Here is a 14623-nt window from a genome sequence, read left to right as displayed (position 1 = left end):
TTTTACAAAACACGCGCACACACACACACACACCTTAATAAGGTGTACGTAGAGGGTTGGTTGATGGCAAGACAATTTATACAAGTAACAGTTAAAAAGTGGATTTAGATATATCGGCCAACACATCAGTTATTGGCTTTTATAATTAAAGAATTATCGGTTATCGGTATCGGCCAAAATTTTCATATCTTTATCACATCTTTACTTTATCACATATTATTTTCTTCTTGTGTGCACTGCATGGATATGAATGCAAACTATTACTGGTGAGCGTAAGATGGTGATGTTTGTGCTGGCTTGTCATTTCCTATTAGTGTATTTCAAAGAAGGCAGAGTCCAGAGCTTTGCTTATTTATAGTTACCAAAAGATTTTAAGGGAAGTCACTGCCACCAGGCAGATATTTCCTATCTAGGCAAGATGTGTACAAGTAGAGTTTCTATACACTCAAATAGAGAAAGATCAAAAACGGCAAAACTGTTAATTAATTATACATTTTGATAACATCTGCAATATATAAAGTTCTACATGTATGCAAGTGATATTCACAGTCATGTGAAATGTCTCATTGCGACTGGTGCAATGGTCTTTAATCTTACAAGAAACAAACTAAAATGTAATATATATATATATATATATATATATATATATATATATATATATATATATATATATATATATATATATATATATATATATATATATATATCCTTTGAGTTTAGAGATATTTTGCAAGCATTTGGAGGCGTATTTCATAGCACTAGCCATAACCTCTGATTATTGTTTGAGCTTTAACTAAGCCATTACATAGTTGTATAACTATTATACAGACACAATCTATCCCATAAAAGATCTACAACTTCCAGCACTGTAATGAAGAATCTCTCTCTCAAACTGTTATAAAAGCAGCTTTGAGAAAGGCAGGTGCGTCTTTGACGCAGCCAGACAGAAAGTTGGATTGTGGGCCATATTTTACTAGCATGCATGTATAAATACACACACACACACACACACGCACACACACACACGCACACGCACACACACACACACACACAGAGCCAAGTCCAGCTAAACCTAATATGAATGAAGTCCAAACTCTGATTAACAGCATTTGCTCACAGAAAAAAAAAACCTTTACTGTTCCGAGCAGACCCAGATGCACACGTTTAGCACTGATTTTTAGGAAAAAGCTACACAATTACGTACATGAGGCATTCATATTGGTGATGAACTGGATTTTTTTATGATGGTGAAATCATCAAATGCTGTCGACATGCAAAAAACTGACAAATAATACAACCCGAATTCTGGAAAAGTTGGGACGTTTTTTAAATTTTAATAAAATGACAACTAAAAGACTTTCAAATCACATGAGCCAACATTTTATTCACAATAGAACATAGACAACATAGCAAATGTTTAAACTGAGAAAGTTTACAATTTTATGCACAAAATGAGCTCATTTCAATTTTGATTTCTGCTACAGGTCTCAAAATAGTTGGGACGGGGCATGTTTACCATGGTGTAGCATCTCCTTTTCTTTTCAAAACAGTTTGAAGACGTCTGGGCATTGAGGCTATGAGTTGCTGGAGTTTTGCTGTTGGAATTTGGTCCCATTCTTGCCTTATATAGATTTCCAGCTGCTGAAGAGTTCGTGGTCGTCTTTGACGTATTTTTCGTTTAATGATGCGCCAAATGTTCTCTATAGGTGAAAGATCTGGACTGCAGGCAGGCCAGGTTAGCACCCGGACTCTTCTACGACGAAGCCATGCTGTTGTTATAGCTGCAGTATGTGGTTTTGCATTGTCCTGCTGAAATAAACAAGGCCTTCCCTGAAATAGACGTTGTTTGGAGGGAAGCATATGTTGCTCTAAAACCTTTATATACCTTTCAGCATTCACAGAGCCTTCCAAAACATGCAAGCTGCCCATACCGTATGCACTTATGCACCCCCATACCATCAGAGATGCTGGCTTTTGAACTGAACGCTGATAACATGCTGGAAGGTCTCCCTCCTCTTTAGCCCGGAGGACACGGCGTCCGTGATTTCCAACAAGAATGTCAAATTTGGACTCGTCTGACCATAAAACACTATTCCACTTTGAAATAGTCCATTTTAAATGAGCCTTGGCCCACAGGACATGACGGCGCTTCTGGACCATGTTCACATATGGCTTCCTTTTTGCATGATAGAGCTTTAGTTGGCATCTGCTGATGGCACGGCGGATTGTGTTTACCGACAGTGGTTTCTGAAAGTATTCCTGGGCCCATTTAGTAATGTCATTGACACAATCATGCCGATGAGTGATGCAGTGTCGTCTGAGAGCCCGAAGACCACGGGCATCCAATAAAGGTCTCCGGCCTTGTCCCTTACGCACAGAGATTTCTCCAGTTTCTCTGAATCTTTTGATGATGTTATGCACTGTAGATGATGAGATTTGCAAAGCCTTTGCAATTTGACGTTGAGGAACATTGTTTTTAAAGTTTTCCACAATTTTTTTACGCAGTCTTTCACAGATTGGAGAGCCTCTGCCCATCTTTACTTCTGAGAGACTCTGCTTCTCTAAGACAAAGCTTTTATAGCTAATCATGTTACAGACCTGATATCAATTAACTTAATTAATCACTAGATGTTCTCCCAGCTGAATCTTTTCAAAACTGCTTGCTTTTTTAGCCATTTGTTGCCCCCGTGCCAACTTTTTTGAGACCTGTAGCAGGCATTAAATTTTAAATGAGCTAATTAAGTGGATAAAAGTGTAAAATTTCTCAGTTTAAACATTTGCTACGTTATCTATGTTCTATTGTGAATAAAATATTGGCTCATGTGATTTGAAATTCCTTTAGTTTTCATTTTATTAAAATTTAAAAAACGTCCCAACTTTTCCGGAATTTGGGTTGTATAAGAGGGCAACAGAGGGTTGAAGAACCCAGCAGATGCTGCCATACATAACTCCATAAAACAAGAGAATAAAAGCGATCGTGAGAAATAAGTTCTTCCAATCCCTTAAGGTCTTTTAAAGCCCTTATCAAGGGAGTGAGATGAGAGACAGCAAAATGAAAGCACAGGGTGGAGGAAATGGAGGGATGTGGAGAAAGAGGGAGAGCGATGGATGAGAGACAGAGAGCCAGAGAACAGGGGCCCTATGTTTTTGAGATTCAAAGCACAATGTGCTCTTTGAGGACTGCTGAGAATAACATTTAGATAGAGAGCCATCAGTCCAGCCCTCGCACTGCTCTCTCTCTCTCTCTCTCTCTCTCTCTCTCTCTCTCTCTGCTTTCTTTTCTCACTACATCACATTTTCACTAAATATTTTCACAGCTTGCATATACAGAACACTTTGAAGGGAAGACTGAACTTTCAGCACACAGTTCTCCTCATAAGTTTACGTTCCACTTTTAAATCTGCAATACTTGATCATTAGAAATAAATAAATGAATAAGGTCATTAAAATTGTAAAATGCAAATAATGTTTTAAATAATCAAAGTAATGTTATTCATAAGTTAATATGTTTATTAAAAAACGGAGAGCTCCGGTCCTTAATTGTGATTGGCTGAGCCATGTTTGAAGCTGTTGTAAATTACTCTACAAACAATTGCATTACACTTTATTTGCTCTGTTTTATTTTGTAAAACCATACCATACTACTTTTATTGAATAACTGCTTTATAAAAGCAATTACCTGGCTGGAGAACAGTGCAAGATGATATGTAAACATACACATATTAATGAGCCTTTTTGGGATCATGTACACACAGCAGTGTGTGTGAAAAGTGTCTAGTGCACATTAGGGGTGACCTCGAATAGTCGACGAATCAAAGCTTTGATTCGAGGAGCCTGATTCGACTACCAATCTAACAGTCGAATATTCGCGGGCTCTTATGATTATGCCATTTTGACTATATGGGGGAGCTCAATTGTCTGATTTCACATAGAACTACCAGTTTTCTCCCAATAAGTTAATATACAGCCTATCATGATAAAGCTGTAAGAATCTGAAAAGAAAGAAGCTTCAAATTAATATTTTAAAGTGCATGAATATATCCAACCACCCCAATAGATTTATGTTTCACTTTCCATAATCATTGACTGACAGAGGAGCATCTTGGCGGCAGGGATTTAAAACTTTACCAAGACTCACCCTCACACAGGCAGAGACTGTTTTTTTTTTTTCGATCAGGTAGGGTGCAAGTGATTTCAAAACATTTCATCTGCTGTATATATATCGTGGATATATTATTTACCTGATATAAGATGCATTTGGTTTAGAGTCAAGTGCATCATTGTAGTACTACGGTGATTATTTCTTTACCGCGCAGCACGAGCAGGTCAAAGTACACTGCAGAATATTAATAACTATGACTGGGACTGTTATATACATACAATTATAATGAGAAGACCATTATACTAAAAAGCTATGTATTTTTAGAGTTTATCTGCCATGTTTCTACACATTGTTTCGTGAAGAAGCATTTGGGCCCTTTTTGCAAATAGCCTATAAGTCTTAATATTAACGTTATGTTGTATAATTAACGAAGCATACTCTATATGAAATTATGAGTTGAATCCCATTGATTAAAACTTGATATCAAATGATCTGGTCATCATCAGCGCGCGCAGCTCAAAACAGAAATGCAGAACGTTTTAGGCTAACGTAATAAATAGAGCACTATTGTAAAAAAAAATTATAAAAAAACGGGTGATTTGAAAATGGAAAAAAATGAGGGTGGGGTTATTTGAGTTCAGGGCTCTCACAGCATGGGGAAAATGCTCCTGTACAGTCTTCCTGATTTCCTTCACGATAGTGTTGACTTTGTTGGAGAATCGTGTAAGGAAAATGTCCAGGATAGAGGGCAGAGGGACACAATGATCTTTGCAGCTGTGTTCACACGCTGGAGGGTCTTGCAGTCGTACCAGACATTGATGCAGCTGGTAAGCACACTCTAGTTGATTATAGACCAATCTCGAATCTCCCTTTTCTGTCCAAGATACTAGAAAAGGTGGTATACTCACAATTATATTGCTTCTTAGAGAAAAATGGTATATGTGAGGATTTCCAGTCAGGATTTAGACCATATCATAGTACTGAGACTGCTCTCCTTAGAGTTACAAATGACCTGCTCTTATCATCTGATAGTGGTTGTATCTCTCTATTAGTTCTGTTGGATCTTAGTGCTGCGTTTGACACAATTGACCACAAAATTATTTTGCATAGACTTGAACACTTTGTTGGCATTAATGGAAGTGCATTATCATGGTTTAAATCGTACTTATATGACCGCCATCAGTTCGTAGCAGTGAATGAAGAGGTATCATATCGATCACAAGTGCAGTATGGTGTACCTCAAGGCTCAGTACTAGGGCCGCTACTCTTCACGCTTTATATGTTACCCTTGGGAGATATCATCAAGAAACATGGTGTTAGCTTTCACTGTTATGCTGATGATACTCAGCTCTATATTTCTTCGCAGCCCGGTGAAACACACCGATTTGAAAACTATTGGAATGCATAGTCGATATAAAAAACTGGATGACGAGTAATTTCTTACTGCTAAATTCAGAAAAAAACAGAGGTGTTAATTGTAGAACCTAAAACTCTGCATGTAATAACCTTTTTACATGCAGATATATATATGCATTTATGACCTCGAGGTTAGATTATTGTAATGCTTTATTGGGTGGTTGTTCTGCACGCTTAGTAAACAAACTACAGCTAGTCCAAAATGCAGCAGCAAGAGTTCTTACTAGAACAACACTGCACTGTCAACACTGCACTGGCTCCCTATCAAACATTGTATAGATTTTAAAATATTGCTTATTACTTATAAAGCCTTGAATGGTTTAGCACCTCAGTATTTGAATGAGCTCCCTTTACATTATAATCCTCTATGTCTGCTACGTTCTCAAAACTCAGGCAATTTGATAATACCTAGAATATCAAAATCAACTGCGGGTGGCAGATCCTTTTCCTATTTGGTGCCTAAACTCTGGAATAGCCTACCTAACATTGTTCGGGAGGCAGACACACTCTTGCAGTTTAAATCTAGATTAAAGACCCATCTCTTTAACCTGGCTTACACATAACATACTAATATGCTTTTATTATCCAAATCCATTAAAGGATTTTTAGGCTGCATTAATTAGGTAAACCGGAACAGGAAACACTTCACATAACACCCGATGTACTTGCTACATCATTAGAAGAATGGCATCTACGCTAATATTAGTCTGTTTCTCTCTTATTCCGAGGTCACCGTAGCCACCAGATCCAGTCTGTATCGAGATCAGAGGGTCACTGCAGTCACCCGGATCCAGTACGACACAGCCTTGTGGGGCACCTGTGCTCAGTGTGGTAGTGCTCAAGGTGTTGTGGTCAACACGGACTGACTTAGGTCTTCCAGTTACAAAGTCCAGGATCCAATTACAGAGGGAGGATATTTAGGCCCAGCAAGTTTAATGTTCTTTTGTGGGATTATTGTGTTGAATGTTGAGCTGAAACATGCTAGCAACATGATTGCAACATGTTAAATCATGTTAGCAATGTACTATGCCATGCTATCAACATACATGTAAACATGTAAAAGTTACATAAGAATTTTAAGCTTGTTAAATTATTATTATTATCATTATACCCATATCTCTTATTAACCTAATGATATTGACTTGATACTTATAAGCTCATTTAAGTTTGCTTTTATAACAATAACAGCAACAACAATAATAATAACAACACCCATATCCCTTATTAAACTAATCTTAATTGTATTGTTATATTCATTACTTGGTTTTGATTTACCTAATTAACATAATGGGCTTCTTTTTTTCTAGACCAAGAAATGTATACCATTTGCAAAATCTGCAAGATGCTGGAAAAAAAGAGGGTCAAGAGATCATTTTATATTGTATAATATATCATTCAATTAATGGGTAAAAATATTTATTAATTCATAAGCATTTAAAGCTCATTAATGCATTATTATTATAATTGTTGTTTTTGTTATTATTTTATTGTAAAAAAATATATGCCCACATCTCTTCTTAACCTAAGATATGATCTTTATTTTCATTAGTTGCTTTTGACTAATCTAGTAAACATAAAGAAATTTTTTTTTTCTCTAGACAAAGAATTTCATGCAGCAACAACCTGAATAATACAAAACCAAAAACTCCAGCCGGCTTATTCCCGATGGATTTATAGGCGAAAAGAAAACGACAAACGTGTCCATCACAAACCAACCAACTGAAATACACAAAAACAATGTTTGTTTAGCAGAACTGGTACTTTCTGACTGATCCAGTCACCAAATTCAGCAATTTAGTGGCGCAGATAAACAACCTGCTTTACTGAAACTAAAAGCAAAACTATGTATTTGGAGAAATATGGAAGAAATGTAAAGAAATGTGTAGCATCCATTATTGACAAACTGCATGCATTTGTCATTTCAGACATTTAGGCATAATGAGAGAGAGAGAGACATTAGCAAGTTTTGGGAACGTTTTGGAGCAGTGACACGGACACATGAGGCGTGATGAGGATTTCCAGACTCCATTTACTGCTCCTTTCAATCTTATAAATATGATACACAACAGGAACATTTAGAAACAGATATTTGTTTAGTCAAAAGCAGCGTACTGTGTGATGTTAAAGATTTTTACTGTTCTAGACGATGAAGGATCAGGACATTATTCTGAAAGAGCAGACACTGATGCAATGATCGTGTCTGAATGCATGTGGAAAGATGCTGAAATGTACTGATGTGCTAATTAAAAGATTATATACAGGTCATTAGTGTTGCATACTTAAAGTTTGGGAATGGGTGATTTCGTAAGCAATATTAAAATAAATCATAAATGCAGGCCTCGTTTGTTTGAAGAGGTCATGACCTTCATCCATTACTGCATCACCTTTGAACCAAAATACCCTAAAGGCAAATCAGCACATTTCTATCTGGGCAACAAACATGCAAGTACGTCAAAACAATGATAAACTCTTACAAAACAGGAACATACATTGTGCTTCTTTCGCTCAACTCATGCAAAAATAAATAAATAAATTATATATATATATATATATATATATATACAGTATAACTGAAAACCATTAATTGTAACATTTAATAGGCTCTGAAATATATAACAACTTTTAATTATATGAAGATTGTTTTACAATCACTTAAGACTATATTATATATGTATAAATTATACATATTTATCTTTATTCAAGCTACAAAGTGACTAAAAACAGCGACTAAAACAGTCCAAGGATCTTTCTTTTTCTTTTAATCTTTGATTTACATCAATGACAGACGAAAATAAATGTTAACAATTAATTAATTAAAGACGGAAAATTAAATCAAGTTAAACCATGATTTGACAGAGTAGATTTGATTTTATCCAACATATCTAATAGCTCTCAAATCAAGAAATAAATTCAGAACAATGTAGTTGCAATCCATTTTTAAAGATCGTAATTTAATATCTGAAGCATACTGAAGGAGATGATTGTGAGGAACTGAACCATAAAACTCTTGTCAGTCCGTCAGATGAGTATTAAATGGACAAACACAACTCTTTAAACAAACTGTTACAAGTGTTTGCTGCTTAGCTGTTAGCATGTGTGTTTGGTTAAACAGTTAACACAATACAGTAAATCTAGCTTAATTAAAACGATTAAGGCTTGATCCATGCTTTGCATAATTTTTCACTAAACAAACAATAAAGAGTATTATTTCCATGCACCAATAAAACAAAGCACTGCTCAATCAATAAATCAATTACAATTAAAATAGCTTAATAACTTAATAGATTTTAATAAAATACTCTAATTCATAAATATTTCAAGTACTAAATAGAATCATGATGAAAACCAATCAAAACACAGAATCGATTAATTAAAACATTCAATAAAATGAATCAAACATTCCAGATATTTCAGATGAGTGACTATATTAAAATATTCTCTAATAAGAACTAGTTTAGAAATTAGACATAACCATAAATCAAGTGAGTTTCCAGGCAAATTATTCCATCATGTCTTGATTAGATTGACACTAAATGGCAGATGTGTGCACAATTTTAAATATATGATAATATAATTAGTATAATATAATAATTTAATTATAATTATGATTATTGTGATCCACTTAATTTTTGTTAATATACTGCAAACAAATTAATTCTGTTAAATGATTTATTCACAGGCTTATTTCCATATTTTTCATCACAAACCTTCATCATTTAAATTTTATTTTTTTCAACTTGTTCACTCTTTAAATAGGACGCTGTATTATAATTTGCACGTGGATGACTGATGTAAGTATGATTCAGGGTTTGACAGAAACACCTCCAGCAGAGACGCAGGAGGGAACATGTTATTCCAGCTGAGTTCGTCACATCTAGCTCTAGAAATAAAATAAACTTCTTGTAAAATGTTTCGACAACTTTTAGGTCACGTCATCTCCACTGCTAAATGTAAAGAGGAGTGAGCCAGTGATATTCAATGATGTTAGTAGCACACTTTTACCAACTAGTGTTATTATAGATTTAAAACTAAAACCATTAAATAAAAAATAAAAAAACATTTTATATATATATATATATATATATATATACATATATTTATATGTATATATATATATATATATATATATATATATATATATTAGAGCCCGACCGATATATCGGCCGGCCGATATTATCGGCCGATATGAGCTAATTGCATTTAAATCGGCATCGGCATTTATAACGGCCGATGAAACATGAGAAACAGAGTCTCATGCTTCACTCATGTTATGAGTGCACGGCGCTTGCCGCTGGGCTCAGCGTTGCCCTTCAGATACAACGCGATTTGCGCTGCGCTATGGCGTAGGCGGGGTTTTAAAAACGTTTAGCGAGAGCTCTTTCATAGTCTGTTGTTCCTCCTTGCAATATTTTGTGCGTGGAATATAGGTAAATTTTCTTGTTTCCAAACGAACATATTAAGTGGCGGAAAACTCCGCGTTCATATAAACATAAAGCCTACTGATAAAGGACACCGTCAACAGTATTGACGGCAAAATAGACTATGTTTGACAGGTGCAATATGCCAGTGTGCAGTGTTTGGAATAACGGCAGTTAGGTAACGACGTTATTTTTTAACGGGGTAATTTAACTAATTACTTTTCCTGTCGTTACAACGCCGTTAACGTTACTGAACGTTAAATGCGGTGCGTTACTATGCATTGATTGAATAAAGTATGCAATCCGAACGCACCCCTGGCTCACAGCGAGTGAGCAGGTGGGTTAATAACGAGATAAGGCAGAGTCATGTGTTTCATGGTAGCCAATCAGAGCCAGTGTTTTTACACACATGCCAGCACACATGCAGGCACACGCGCCAGCGGCACCAAACACACACAAACAAACACACACACACACACACACACACACACACGAGCGCAACAGCTACACGAAGATTCACAGCAGCAGCAGAAATGGCGAGTCAGGAGCAATCCGATGAAAAGTTGGCATTTTCAAGTTGGAGATATAAACACTACTTCAAATTCATTGTGGAAAAAGGCAAGAACGTGCATGTAATGTGTACATGTAATGTGTGACACACGCATCTATAAAGCTAGTGGCCAAAAACACTTTGATAATACTTGAAGTGCAGGATAAAACTCTTGCTGTCTGCTGACGTGCAATAAATATCGAAAGTTATGTACGAACACCTGTCTGTTCTACTCATTTCAACTGACTTTTGAAAACTGCGGAAAAAAAATATAGCATTTTTTTTTTTTTTTACAGTAACGCAAATAGTTACTTTCCCTGGTAACGAGTTACTTTTATTATAGAGTAATTCAGTTACTAACTCAGTTACTTTTTGGAACAATTAGTGAGTAACTATAACTAATTACTTTTTAAAAGTAACGTTCCCAACAGTGCCAGCGTGTCACCGGCCTAAGGTTTTCAAAAGGCATGACGCGAGTGTGAACATCACTACAACTAGGGAAAAAACTATTGCAAATCAAACGCAGCTCCCGTCGGCATTTAAACAGACCTTTGTTTATAATAATAAAGAATCTCACATACTATTAAATAAAGTAAAATAACACTAATAAATAAACCTGAACGCTATACAGACAAATGAATATATGAACAGCCAAAAAAATATGTTTAAAATTACAAAATAAATACTAAAAATAATATTAAAGAAAAAAAAAAGAAAAAAAACAATTAAAACTAAATAAACTAAATCTAATAAAAAATACATACTATATAGACAAAAACAAATTTACAAATAAATCAATAATGAAAAATACATAACATGACTAACTAACATTATAGAGAAAATACAAAATAACCTAAATAAATAAATCATAAATCAATAAAACTAAACAATAAAATAAAATTGCAACAATATTATTAAAACCAACCAATATAAATTATACTAATTAAAATATAATTTAAAATTGTAAAAAAATCTGTAATAGCATTTTAATGTTACTAAAAATGACACTGATCATAACATATACCCAACTCTAAGAAAAAGCAGAGCTAAAATATAGATGCACATGAGCCGTCTGTCTTAAACGTATCCGCTCAGAAACATATGCTCCGTTCCTTCAAACGCTGCCTACATTTGAGCTACAAAAAACCCTCCCAGTTTCTTTGAAGAGTCTCTGAGCATCTGGTTTTAACAGTCCACTTGAGTTTGTGGGAACTGGGGAATGCAAGGACTGCTTTGACTGGGAGAGGAGCGCCGGGAAAAGAGGGAAGAAACAGAAGAGCGGCTTTCCCTGGAAAACAAACAGACTTTTGTTTCAGAGCAGAGAGAGAGACACTGTCTGTCTGCCTTCAGCGGCTCACGCTGGAGAACAAGACCGCTCCAGAAACTGGAAAAACACAGCTATAGTACTTTAGTGCTCTGAGGTCAGGTCAAGACGTCCAGACACCTCTCTGAATCAACAACCACCTTCTCTTGGGATGATGGAGAAATAATGTTAGCAAGAGCAAAGACAGGTTGTGCATACCTGTCCATTCTGAAAAATCATACAAATATGACACAGGATTTAACATATAAAGGTTTAAGCGACATCCAAGAAGAGGATGTAATTCTTGGTTGACTATGACGTCATGTTCATCAAACAGGGTTTTCGCGAAACCGCTGACTGAACCGTCTCTTACGTCTGTGATTATCATTTGTTAAGGGTTTCTGATGTGAAGACCAAACATTTGGAAAGTTTTAGTTGGTTAATGGACGGAAAACATGATCTGATGTGGCTGTGAATTTCAGCCAGCTCACCTTAATTACCAAACACTAATCACACTAATGTAAACGGCTCCTCTTCCCAGAAATCCCTTCAAAGAGGTTCCTCCAAACAACAAACTGAAGGACCAAAGCAGAGCAAGGCTGCCTCCAAAACCTCCTGGAAAACTCCCTCACAAGTCATCATTTCAAAAGTAAAACCCAGAATCAATTGGTTTCTTTCTTATTCTCTTTCTCTTTCTTTCTTTCTTTCGTGAGCACAAATGCAACACAATACGAAGTTGCAATTATATTTTCTATTTTTTTTTTATTTTTATTCTGAGGTAAGAACAAAGACAACAGAATTGTTTATAGCTTGCAATTCTGAGAAAAGGGCTTTCTTTTTTTCTTTCTTTCTTGAAGACTTTGTGTTCTTCAGTGCTAATGCAACACAATAAAGAATGAGCAATATGTGTGTAACTGATGCTATATTTTATGATGACAGATTTGCTCATTCTCATGCCACCACCACCAAAAAAAAAAAAAAACCCTGTATATATTAAATTTCAACCACAGAATAAATAATAAAAAACAGAGTAACTGTAACTTTTTCATCTCACAATTATGAAATGAAAAGCTATTGCAAGAAAAAAAGTCTGAATTGAGATAAAATGTATATATATATATATATTTTTTTTTTTTTAATCTCAGAATTTACAAAAAAAAAAATCATAATTAGGAAATATAAACTACAGTAGGAATTGTACATTAGAAATTGCAAGAAAAATGTCAGAATTGTGTGCAAAGTGTGTAATAAAAAGCCGAAATTATTACTATTATTATTATTATTTTTTTGTGACAGAAACAGACTTTTTGTCTATTTACTATTTGTCTCATAAATAAAGCTAAATTATATTTTATCCAATGAATTTTAGAGTTTATTTTTCAAAAACGTGAATAATGCATTATTAATAATAATAACTAGGATGCTTTCATGAAAATCCCCTGCTTCATTATCACCCAGTGTTATATAAATATATCCAGCTTTACCTATTTTTTTCCTTTATTGTTCTACATCTCAAATCTCTACTGCTTGATTGTTTCTATTAGTCTCCATCTCTAATCTGCTAAAGGCATGAAGACATCAAGATACTATGAACACCAACATCATGATTTCCTGTGAAAAGCGTGCTTTAAAACGGACTCTACTCTCTGCTTGGTTGTTTTTGGGCTGACAAAGGCCTCTTTCATATGCTGTAGCATAAGTTCAGCACTCCACAGAAATCTGCTGCCTGTGTTTACTTACTGAACAGACCATGTATCTATTCATCCATCTGTCTCTGTGCTTTTAATCATGACCAAATCCAGCTCTCGCTCCTCTAGAGAGCACAAACCCTCAGCTGCCAGTGCTGATGTAAAGAGATTAGATGATCGTAAGGCTAATACAAAACAGAATTCCCTATAGAGAAACACACACAGATACTAAATAAAGACACGTATTCTTTCACAACATCTGCAAGCTTTAGCTCACATCTGGACGGCGGTCTCACACACACACACACAGGACCTCATTGAGACCTACAGCGGTGCTTCAGCGCTCACAATTCGGCTCTGATTCTCAGTATGATGTGAACACTTGTTCGCTCGCTCGCTCCAACCCTGTCTGGCAGGATTGTCCCATTTAAACACACTGTCCTGGGAACATGGATTTTAACATGTGCATGAGAAGGATCACAACAACACGCTCTTTGTGTGTGTGTGTGTGTGTGTGTGTGTGAGAGAGAGAGAGAGAGAGAGAGAGAGATCTGACAATACCAGTTTGGTCCACTTGGTGACAGCAGCACACAATACTGTCAGAAAACACTGCATGTGCCCTTTAAAGAAATAACTCGCCCTAAAATGAACCTTCTGTCATCATTTCCTCATCCTCACATCCTCCTGGCCCGAGTCTGAGTTTGACAGAGACCAATTAAGCAGAATACGACTGAATGAGCTTCCATCTCTTAACAAAAGAAGCATCGCATCGTTTCATTTTTAGTCGTTAAATATAATTTGAGCATTGCAAAAAAAATCTTTTTTAAATTGTGTTTCTTCCTCAGCATTGTTGTTTTCCAGTACAAAAATCTATACATTCTTAAATCAAGATATGTTTACTTCAGAAGGAGAAAAAGAGGTTTGTTTCTGTAAAGAAAAATAAAATATCAGAATTAAGCAAGTTTTTGCATTAAACAAAAAAAAAATATTAAAAAAAATAATAATAATAATAATAATAAATCCCACTTACAGAAACTTGATTCTTGTTTTTATGGAAGCCTGTTTTCACGACAGGATGAAAAAATTATAATTAAAAAATGGTTAAAATTGTATTAAAAAAAGCATAAAAAAGGAAGACTTTTTTTA

The 14623-nt window shown here is 35.3% G+C and overlaps 1 protein-coding gene across 3 annotated transcripts in view; it reads right to left on the bottom strand.

Annotated features, from left to right (window-relative positions):
- Window positions 1-14623, bottom strand: part of LOC132121161 (zinc transporter ZIP11-like) — a 105439-nt gene that overhangs the window by 6783 nt on the left and 84033 nt on the right. The window lies entirely within an intron of this gene.

Source organism: Carassius carassius, chromosome 39 (assembly GCF_963082965.1).
Source record: "Carassius carassius chromosome 39, fCarCar2.1, whole genome shotgun sequence".
Lineage (NCBI taxonomy): Eukaryota > Metazoa > Chordata > Actinopteri > Cypriniformes > Cyprinidae > Carassius > Carassius carassius.
The sequence above is the reverse complement of the archived record's forward strand: the minus strand, read 5'-3'. Positions and strand labels throughout refer to the sequence as shown.